Source organism: Anopheles gambiae, unplaced genomic scaffold (assembly GCF_943734735.2).
Source record: "Anopheles gambiae unplaced genomic scaffold, idAnoGambNW_F1_1 scaffold_14, whole genome shotgun sequence".
In the NCBI taxonomy this organism is placed as follows: domain Eukaryota; kingdom Metazoa; phylum Arthropoda; class Insecta; order Diptera; family Culicidae; genus Anopheles; species Anopheles gambiae.
The window spans coordinates 339156-351215 of record NW_026902715.1 but is presented as its reverse complement, the minus strand read 5'-3'; positions in this window follow the sequence as shown (position 1 = coordinate 351215).

Here is a 12060-nt window from a genome sequence, read left to right as displayed (position 1 = left end):
CGAGCAAAAATGTCTCCTGCATATATTGTACCCCATGCCTTATACACACTTAAGGATTCTATTTAAAAAAACTACTTAAATATGAATCAACATGATGAGCGCAATCAATTCAGTTCAGTTCATTCGCGAACAATGACTTATCCGTTTGAACGGGCTCGATCTTTTGAATTGTATAGGTATAATTTCCATGCCAACAGAACACAGATCGAACACCAGTTCGAACGCGTTCGATGAATTCAGTTGTGTAGGTACGATTTACACACCAACAGAACACAGATCGAACACCAGTTCGAACGCGTTCGATGAATTCAGTTGTGTAGGTACGATTTATACACCAACAGAACACAGATCGAACACCAGTTCGAACGCGTTCGATGAATTCAGTTGTGTAGGTACGATTTACACACCAACAGAACACAGATCGAACACCAGTTCGAACGCGTTCGATGAATTCAGTTGTGTAGGTACGATTTATACACCATCAGAACACAGATCGAACACCAGTTCGAACGCGTTCGATGAATTCAGTTGTGTAGGTACGATTTACACACCAACAGAACACAGATCGAACACCAGTTCGAACGCGTTCGATGAATTCAGTTGTGTAGGTACGATTTATACACCAACAGAACACAGATCGAACACCAGTTCGAACGCGTAATTCAGTCGTATAGATACGATTTCCACACCAACAGCACACGTATCGAACACTGCTGGACAAATTCGACGGCGTTCGAGGAATTGAGTTGTATGGGTACGATTTCAACACCAACAGGGTACATTTTGATCTCTGACGACCCGTTCGCACGGTGCGAGAATGAGGGAGAAAGCAATATGATTTTGCACGTTTTATTACCACATTTATGTGTGCCGTCGAACACTGAACGGAACGTTCGAACGCGTTCGGTGTAGTCAGTTTCTTCCAAAAGTCCTGGTCGTTCTTTTTGTTAAGAACCTCGTTCGTTCGTGCACTTTACCGAACTGTTCGAACGGTGCGATTCTCGTTCATTTTACACATGCCTAATATTGCACTATTTGAATGGCCTTGAAATTTGATGTTGAGTTTTTTTGCCATCTAATATCGTTGTTACGGCCATGTTTCATCCAAATGAAGCCATCTTGCACTATTTCAATGGCCTTGAAACTTGATGTTGAGTTTTGTTGCCATCTATTATCGTTGTTACGGCCATGTTTCATCCAAATGAAGCCATCTTGCACTATTTGAATGGCCTTGAAATTTGATGTTGAATTTTGTTGCCATCTATTATCGTTGTTACGGCCATGTTTCATCCAAATGAAGCCATCTTGCACTATTTGAATGGCCTTGAAATTTGATGTTGAGTTTTTGTTGCCATCTATTATCGTTGTTACGGCCATGTTTCATCCAAATGAAGCCATCTTGCACTATTTGAATGGCCTTGAAATTTGATGTTGAGTTTTGTTGCCATCTATTATCGTTGTTACGGCCATGTTTCATCCAAATGAAGCCATATTGCACTATTTGAATGGCCTTGAAATTTGATGTTGAGTTTTTTTTGCCATCTATTATCGTTGTTACAGCCATGTTTCATTCAATGAAGCCATCTTGCACTATTTGAATGGCCTTGAAATTTGATGTTGAGTTTTGTTGCCATCTATTATCGTTGTTACAGCCATGTTTCATCCAAATGAAGCCATCTTGCACTATTTGAATGGCCTTGAAATTTGATGTTGAATTTTGTTGCCATCTATTATCGTTGTTACGGCCATGTTTCATCCAAATGAAGCCATCTTGCACTATTTGAATGGCCTTGAAATTTGATGTTGAGTTTTGTTGCCATCTATTATCGTTGTTACGGCCATGTTTCATCCAAATGAAGCCATCTTGCAAATATTTCAATGGCCTTGAAATTTGATTTTGAGTTTTTTTGCCATCTATTATCGTTGTTTCGGCCATGTTTCATCCAAATGAAGCCATCTTGCGCTATTTGAATGGCCTTGAAATTTGATGTTGAGTTTTTGTTGCCATCTATTATCGTTGTTACGGCCATGTTTCATCCAAATGAAGCCATCTTGCACTATTTGAATGGGCCTTGAAATTTGATGTTGAGTTTTGTTGCCATCTATTATCGTTGGTTTCGGCCATGTTTCATCCAAATGAAGCCATCTTGCACTATTTGAATGGCCTTGAAATTTGATGTTGAATTTTGTTGCCATCTTTAACGTTGTTACGGCCATGTTTTCATCCAAATGAAGCCATCTTGCACTATTGGAATGGCCTTGAAATTTGATGTTGAGTTTTGTTGCCATCTATTATCGTTGTTACGGCCATGTTTCATCCAAATGAAGCCATATTGCACTATTTGAATGGCCTTGAAATTTGATGTTGAATTTTGTTGCCATCTATTATCGTTGTTACGGCCATGTTTCATCCAAATGAAGCCATCTTGCACTATTTGAATGGCCTTGAAATTTGATGTTAAATTTTGTTGCCATCTATTATCGTTGTTACGGCCATGTTTCATCCAAATGAAGCCATCTTGCACTATTTGAATGGCCTTGAAATTTGATGTTGAGTTTTGTTGCCATCTATTATCGTTGTTACGGCCATGTTTCATCCAAATGAAGCCATATTGCACTATTGGAATGGCCTTGAAATTTGATGTTGAGTTTTGTTGCCATCTATTATCGTTGTTACGGCCATGTTTCATCCAAATGAAGCCATCTTGCACTATTTGAATGGCCTTGAAATTTGATGTTGAATTTTGTTGCCATCTATTATCGTTGTTACGGCCATGTTTCATCCAAATGAAGCCATATTGCACTATTTGAATGGCCTTGAAATTTGATGTTGAGTTTTGTTGCCATCTATTATCGTTGTTACGGCCATGTTTCATCCAAATGAAGCCATATTGCACTATTTGAATGGCCTTGAAATTTGATGTTGAGTTTTGTTGCCATCTATTATCGTTGTTACAGCCATGTTTCATCCAAATGAAGCCATCTTGCACTATTTGAATGGCCTTGAAATTTGATGTTGAGTTTTGTTGCTATCTATTATCGTTGTTACGGCCATGTTTCATCCAAATGAAGCCATCTTGCACTATTGGAATGGCCTTGAAATTTGATGTTGAGTTTTGTTGCCATCTATTATCGTTGTTACAGCCATGTTTCATCCAAATGAAGCCATATTGCACTATTTGAATGGCCTTGAAATTTGATGTTGAGTTTTGTTGCTATCTATTATCGTTGTTACGGCCATGTTTCATCCAAATGAAGCCATCTTGCACTATTGGAATGGCCTTGAAATTTGATGTTGAGTTTTGTTGCCATCTATTATCGTTGTTTCGGCCATGTTTCATCCAAATGAAGCCATCTTGCACTGTTTGAATGGCCTTGAAATTTGATGTTGAGTTTTTTTGCCATCTATTATCGTTGTTACGGCCATGTTTCATCCAAATGAAGCCATATTGCACTATTTGAATGGCCTTGAAATTTGATGTTGAGTTTTGTTGCCATCTATTATCGTTGTTACGGCCATGTTTCATCCAAATGAAGCCATCTTGCACTATTTGAATGGCCTTGAAATTTGATGTTGAGTTTTGTTGCCATCTATTATCGTTGTTTCGGCCATGTTTCATCCAAATGAAGCCATATTGCACTATTTGAATGGCCTTGAAATTTAATGTTGAGTTTTGTTGCCATCTATTATCATTGTTACGGCCATGTTTCATCCAAATGAAGCCATATTGCACTATTTGAATGGCCTTGAAATTTGATGTTGAGTTTTTTTGCCATCTATTATCGTTGTTACGGCCATGTTTCATCCAAATGAAGCCATATTGCACTATTTGAATGGCCTTGAAATTTGATGTTGAGTTTTTTTGCCATCTATTATCGTTGTTACAGCCATGTTTCATCCAAATGAAGCCATCTTGCACTATTTCAATGGCCTTGAAACTTGATGTTGAGTTTTGTTGCCATCTATTATCATTGTTACGGCCATGTTTCATCCAAATGAAGCCATCTTGCACTATTTGAATGGCCTTGAAATTTGATGTTGAGTTTTTTTGCCATCTATTATCGATGTTTCGGCCATGTTTCATCCAAATGAAGCCATATTGCACTATTTGAATGGCCTTGAAATTTGATGTTGAGTTTTTTTGCCATCTATTATCGTTGTTTCGGCCATGTTTCATCCAAATGAAGCCATCTTGTACTATTTGAATGGCCTTGAAATTTGATGTTGAGTTTTGTTGCCATCTATTATCGTTGTTTCGGCCATGTTTCATCCAAATGAAGCCATCTTGCACTATTTCAATGGCCTTGAAATTTGATGTTGAATTTTGTTGCCATCTATTATCGTTGTTACGGCCATGTTTCATCCAAATGAAGCCATCTTGCACTATTTGAATGGCCTTGAAACTTGATGTTGAGTTTTGTTGCCATCTATTATCATTGTTACGGCCATGTTTCATCCAAATGAAGCCATCTTGCACTATTTGAATGGCCTTGAAATTTGATGTTGAGTTTTTTTGCCATCTATTATCGTTGTTACGGCCATGTTTCATCCAAATGAAGCCATATTGCACTATTTGAATGGCCTTGAAATTTGATGTTGAGTTTTGTTGCCATCTATTATCGTTGTTTCGGCCATGTTTCATCCAAATGAAGCCATCTTGTACTATTTGAATGGCCTTGAAATTTGATGTTGAGTTTTGTTGCCATCTATTATCGTTGTTACGGCCATGTTTCATCCAAATGAAGCCATATTGCACTATTTGAATGGCCTTGAAATTTGATGTTGAATTTTGTTGCCATCTATTATCGTTGTTACGGCCATGTTTCATCCAAATGAAGCCATCTTGCACTATTTGAATGGCCTTGAAATTTGATGTTGAGTTTTGTTGCCATCTATTATCGTTGTTTCGGCCATGTTTCATCCAAATGAAGCCATCTTGTACTATTTCAATGGCCTTGAAATTTGATGTTGAGTTTTTTTGCCATCTATTATCGTTGTTTCGGCCATGTTTCATCCAAATGAAGCCATCTTGCACTGTTTGAATGGCCTTGAAATTTGATGTTGAGTTTTTTTGCCATCTATTATCGTTGTTTCGGCCATGTTTCATCCAAATGAAGCCATCTTGTACTATTTGAATGGCCTTGAAATTTGATGTTGAGTTTTGTTGCCATCTATTATCGTTGTTTCGGCCATGTTTCATCCAAATGAAGCCATATTGCACTATTTGAATGGCCTTGAAATTTGATGTTGAGTTTTTTTGCCATCTATTATCGTTGTTACAGCCATGTTTCATCCAAATGAAGCCATCTTGCACTATTTCAATGGCCTTGAAACTTGATGTTGAGTTTTGTTGCCATCTATTATCATTGTTACGGCCATGTTTCATCCAAATGAAGCCATCTTGCACTATTTGAATGGCCTTGAAATTTGATGTTGAGTTTTTTTGCCATCTATTATCGTTGTTACGGCCATGTTTCATCCAAATGAAGCCATATTGCACTATTTGAATGGCCTTGAAATTTGATGTTGAGTTTTGTTGCCATCTATTATCGTTGTTTCGGCCATGTTTCATCCAAATGAAGCCATCTTGTACTATTTGAATGGCCTTGAAATTTGATGTTGAGTTTTGTTGCCATCTATTATCGTTGTTACGGCCATGTTTCATCCAAATGAAGCCATATTGCACTATTTGAATGGCCTTGAAATTTGATGTTGAATTTTGTTGCCATCTATTATCGTTGTTACGGCCATGTTTCATCCAAATGAAGCCATCTTGCACTATTTGAATGGCCTTGAAATTTGATGTTGAGTTTTGTTGCCATCTATTATCGTTGTTTCGGCCATGTTTCATCCAAATGAAGCCATCTTGCACTATTGGAATGGCCTTGAAACTTGATGTTGAGTTTTGTTGCCATCTATTATCGTTGTTACGGCCATGTTTCATCCAAATGAAGCCATCTTGCACTATTTGAATGGCCTTGAAATTTGATGTTGAATTTTGTTGCCATCTATTATCGTTGTTACGGCCATGTTTCATCCAAATGAAGCCATCTTGCACTATTTGAATGGCCTTGAAATTTGATGTTGAATTTTGTTGCCATCTATTATCGTTGTTACGGCCATGTTTCATCCAAATGAAGCCATCTTGCACTATTTGAATGGCCTTGAAACTTGATGTTGAGTTTTGTTGCCATCTATTATCGTTGTTTCGGCCATGTTTCATCCAAATGAAGCCATCTTGCACTATTTGAATGGCCTTGAAATTTGATGTTGAGTTTTGTTGCCATCTATTATCGTTGTTACGGCCATGTTTCATCCAAATGAAGCCATCTTGCACTATTTGAATGGCCTTGAAATTTGATGTTGAATTTTGTTGCCATCTATTATCGTTGTTACGGCCATGTTTCATCCAAATGAAGCCATCTTGCACTATTTGAATGGCCTTGAAATTTGATGTTGAGTTTTGTTGCCATCTATTATCGTTGTTACGGCCATGTTTCATCCAAATGAAGCCATATTGCACAATTTGAATGGCCTTGAAATTTGATGTTAAATTTTGTTGCCATCTATTATCGTTGTTACGGCCATGTTTCATCCAAATGAAGCCATCTTGCACTATTTAAATGGCCTTGAAATTTGATGTTGAGTTTTGTTGCCATCTATTATCGTTGTTACGGCCATGTTTCATCCAAATGAAGCCATATTGCACTATTTGAATGGCCTTGAAATTTGATGTTGAGTTTTGTTGCCATCTATTATCGTTGTTACGGCCATGTTTCATCCAAATGAAGCCATCTTGCACTATTTGAATGGCCTTGAAATTTGATGTTGAATTTTGTTGGCATCTATTATCGTTGTTACAGCCATGTTTCATCCAAATGAAGCCATCTTGCACTATTTGAATGGCCTTGAAATTTGATGTTGAGTTTTGTTGCCATCTATTATCGTTGTTACGGCCATGTTTCATCCAAATGAAGCCATCTTGCACTATTTGAATGGCCTTGAAATTTGATGTTGAGTTTTGTTGCCATCTATTATCGTTGTTACAGCCATGTTTCATCCAAATGAAGCCATCTTGCACTATTTCAATGGCCTTGAAACTTGATGTTGAGTTTTGTTGCCATCTATTATCGTTGTTACGGCCATGTTTCATCCAAATGAAGCCATCTTGCACTATTTGAATGGCCTTGAAATTTGATGTTGAATTTTGTTGCCATCTATTATCGTTGTTACGGCCATGTTTCATCCAAATGAAGCCATCTTGCACTATTTGAATGGCCTTGAAATTTGATGTTGAGTTTTGTTGCCATCTATTATCGTTGTTACGGCCATGTTTCATCCAAATGAAGCCATCTTGCACTATTTGAATGGCCTTGAAATTTGATGTTGAGTTTTGTTGCTATCTATTATCGTTGTTACGGCCATGTTTCATCCAAATGAAGCCATCTTGCACTATTGGAATGGCCTTGAAATTTGATGTTGAGTTTTTTTGCCATCTATTATCGTTGTTTCGGCCATGTTTCATCCAAATGAAGCCATCTTGCACTATTTGAATGGCCTTGAAATTTGATGTTGAGTTTTGTTGCCATCTATTATCGTTGTTACGGCCATGTTTCATCCAAATGAAGCCATATTGCACTATTTGAATGGCCTTGAAATTTGATGTTGAGTTTTGTTGCCATCTATTATCTTTGTTACGGCCATGTTTCATCCAAATGAAGCCATCTTGCACTATTTGAATGGCCTTGAAATTTGATGTTGAATTTTGTTGCCATCTATTATCGTTGTTACGGCCATGTTTCATCCAAATGAAGCCATCTTGCACTATTTGAATGGCCTTGAAATTTGATGTTGAGTTTTGTTGCTATCTATTATCGTTGTTTCGGCCATGTTTCATCCAAATGAAGCCATATTGCACTATTTGAATGGCCTTGAAATTTGATGTTGAGTTTTGTTGCCATCTATTATCGTTGTTACAGCCATGTTTCATCCAAATGAAGCCATCTTGCACTATTTCAATGGCCTTGAAACTTGATGTTGAGTTTTGTTGCCATCTATTATCGTTGTTACGGCCATGTTTCATCCAAATGAAGCCATCTTGCACTATTTGAATGGCCTTGAAATTTGATGTTGAATTTTGTTGCCATCTATTATCGTTGTTACGGCCATGTTTCATCCAAATGAAGCCATATTGCACTATTTGAATGGCCTTGAAATTTGATGTTGAGTTTTTTTGCCATCTATTATCGTTGTTTCGGCCATGTTTCATCCAAATGAAGCCATCTTGTACTATTTGAATGGCCTTGAAATTTGATGTTGAGTTTTGTTGCCATCTATTATCGTTGTTACGGCCATGTTTCATCCAAATGAAGCCATATTGCACTATTTGAATGGCCTTGAAATTTGATGTTGAGTTTTTTTGCCATCTATTATCGTTGTTTCGGCCATGTTTCATCCAAATGAAGCCATCTTGTACTATTTGAATGGCCTTGAAATTTGATGTTGAGTTTTGTTGCCATCTATTATCGTTGTTACGGCCATGTTTCATCCAAATGAAGCCATATTGCACTATTTGAATGGCCTTGAAATTTGATGTTGAATTTTGTTGCCATCTATTATCGTTGTTACGGCCATGTTTCATCCAAATGAAGCCATCTTGCACTATTTGAATGGCCTTGAAATTTGATGTTGAGTTTTGTTGCCATCTATTATCGTTGTTTCGGCCATGTTTCATCCAAATGAAGCCATCTTGCACTATTTCAATGGCCTTGAAACTTGATGTTGAGTTTTGTTGCCATCTATTATCGTTGTTACGGCCATGTTTCATCCAAATGAAGCCATATTGCACTATTTGAATGGCCTTGAAATTTGATGTTGAATTTTGTTGCCATCTATTATCGTTGTTACGGCCATGTTTCATCCAAATGAAGCCATCTTGCACTATTTGAATGGCCTTGAAATTTGATGTTGAATTTTGTTGCCGTCTATTATCGTTGTTACGGCCATGTTTCATCCAAATGAAGCCATCTTGCACTATTTGAATGGCCTTGAAATTTGATGTTGAGTTTTGTTGCCATCTATTATCGTTGTTACGGCCATGTTTCATCCAAATGAAGCCATATTGCACTATTTGAATGGCCTTGAAATTTGATGTTGAATTTTTTTGCCATCTATTATCGTTGTTACAGCCATGTTTCATCCAAATGAAGCCATCTTGCACTATTTCAATGGCCTTGAAACTTGATGTTGAGTTTTGTTGCCATCTATTATCGTTGTTTCGGCCATGTTTCATCCAAATGAAGCCATCTTGCACTATTTGAATGGCCTTGAAATTTGATGTTGAGTTTTGTTGCCATCTATTATCGTTGTTACGGCCATGTTTCATCCAAATGAAGCCATCTTGCACTATTTGAATGGCCTTGAAATTTGATGTTGAATTTTGTTGCCATCTATTATCGTTGTTACGGCCATGTTTCATCCAAATGAAGCCATCTTGCACTATTTGAATGGCCTTGAAATTTGATGTTGAGTTTTGTTGCCATCTATTATCGTTGTTACGGCCATGTTTCATCCAAATGAAGCCATATTGCACAATTTGAATGGCCTTGAAATTTGATGTTAAATTTTGTTGCCATCTATTATCGTTGTTACGGCCATGTTTCATCCAAATGAAGCCATCTTGCACTATTTAAATGGCCTTGAAATTTGATGTTGAGTTTTGTTGCCATCTATTATCGTTGTTACGGCCATGTTTCATCCAAATGAAGCCATCTTGCACTATTTGAATGGCCTTGAAATTTGATGTTGAGTTTTGTTGCCATCTATTATCGTTGTTACGGCCATGTTTCATCCAAATGAAGCCATCTTGCACTATTTGAATGGCCTTGAAATTTGATGTTGAATTTTGTTGCCATCTATTATCGTTGTTACGGCCATGTTTCATCCAAATGAAGCCATCTTGCACTATTTGAATGGCCTTGAAATTTGATGTTGAGTTTTGTTGCCATCTATTATCGTTGTTACGGCCATGTTTCATCCAAATGAAGCCATATTGCACTATTTGAATGGCCTTGAAATTTGATGTTGAGTTTTGTTGCCATCTATTATCGTTGTTACAGCCATGTTTCATCCAAATGAAGCCATCTTGCACTATTGGAATGGCCTTGAAACTTGATGTTGAGTTTTTTTGCCATCTATTATCGTTGTTTCGGCCATGTTTCATCCAAATGAAGCCATCTTGCACTATTTGAATGGCCTTGAAATTTGATGTTGAGTTTTTTTGCCATCTATTATCGTTGTTTCGGCCATGTTTCATCCAAATGAAGCCATCTTGCACTATTTGAATGGCCTTGAAATTTGATGTTGAGTTTTGTTGCCATCTATTATCGTTGTTACGGCCATGTTTCATCCAAATGAAGCCATCTTGCACTATTTGAATGGCCTTGAAATTTGATGTTGAGTTTTGTTGCTATCTATTATCGTTGTTACGGCCATGTTTCATCCAAATGAAGCCATCTTGCACTATTGGAATGGCCTTAAAATTTGATGTTGAGTTTTGTTGCCATCTATTATCGTTGTTTCGGCCATGTTTCATCCAAATGAAGCCATATTGCACTATTGGAATGGCCTTGAAATTTGATGTTGAGTTTTGTTGCCATCTATTATCATTGTTACGGCCATGTTTCATCCAAATGAAGCCATATTGCACTATTTGAATGGCCTTGAAATTTGATGTTGAGTTTTTTTGCCATCTATTATCGTTGTTACGGCCATGTTTCATCCAAATGAAGCCATCTTGCACTATTTGAATGGCCTTGAAATTTGATGTTGAGTTTTGTTGCCATCTATTATCGTTGTTACGGCCATGTTTCATCCAAATGAAGCCATCTTGCACTATTTGAATGGCCTTGAAATTTGATGTTGAGTTTTGTTGCCATCTATTATCGTTGTTTCGGCCATGTTTCATCCAAATGAAGCCATATTGCACTATTTGAATGGCCTTGAAATTTGATGTTGAGTTTTGTTGCCATCTATTATCATTGTTACGGCCATGTTTCATCCAAATGAAGCCATATTGCACTATTTGAATGGCCTTGAAATTTGATGTTGAGTTTTGTTGCTATCTATTATCGTTGTTACGGCCATGTTTCATCCAAATGAAGCCATCTTGCACTATTGGAATGGCCTTGAAATTTGATGTTGAGTTTTTTTGCCATCTATTATCGTTGTTTCGGCCATGTTTCATCCAAATGAAGCCATCTTGCACTATTTGAATGGCCTTGAAATTAGATGTTGAGTTTTTTTGCCATCTATTATCGTTGTTACAGCCATGTTTCATCCAAATGAAGCCATCTTGCACTATTTGAATGGCCTTGAAATTTGATGTTGAGTTTTGTTGCCATCTATTATCGTTGTTACGGCCATGTTTCATCCAAATGAAGCCATATTGCACTATTTGAATGGCCTTGAAATTTGATGTTGAGTTTTGTTGCCATCTATTATCGTTGTTACAGCCATGTTTCATCCAAATGAAGCCATCTTGCACTATTTGAATGGCCTTGAAATTTGATGTTGAATTTTGTTGCCATCTATTATCGTTGTTACGGCCATGTTTCATCCAAATGAAGCCATCTTGCACTATTTGAATGGCCTTGAAATTTGATGTTGAGTTTTGTTGCCATCTATTATCGTTGTTACGGCCATGTTTCATCCAAATGAAGCCATCTTGCACTATTTGAATGGCCTTGAAATTTGATGTTGAATTTTGTTGCCATCTATTATCGTTGTTACGGCCATGTTTCATCCAAATGAAGCCATCTTGCACTATTTGAATGGCCTTGAAATTTGATGTTGAGTTTTGTTGCCATCTATTATCGTTGTTTCGGCCATGTTTCATCCAAATGAAGCCATCTTGCACTATTTGAATGGCCTTGAAATTTGATGTTGAATTTTGTTGCCATCTATTATCGTTGTTACGGCCATGTTTCATCCAAATGAAGCCATCTTGCACTATTTGAATGGCCTTGAAATTTTATGTTGAGTTTTGTTGCCATCTATTA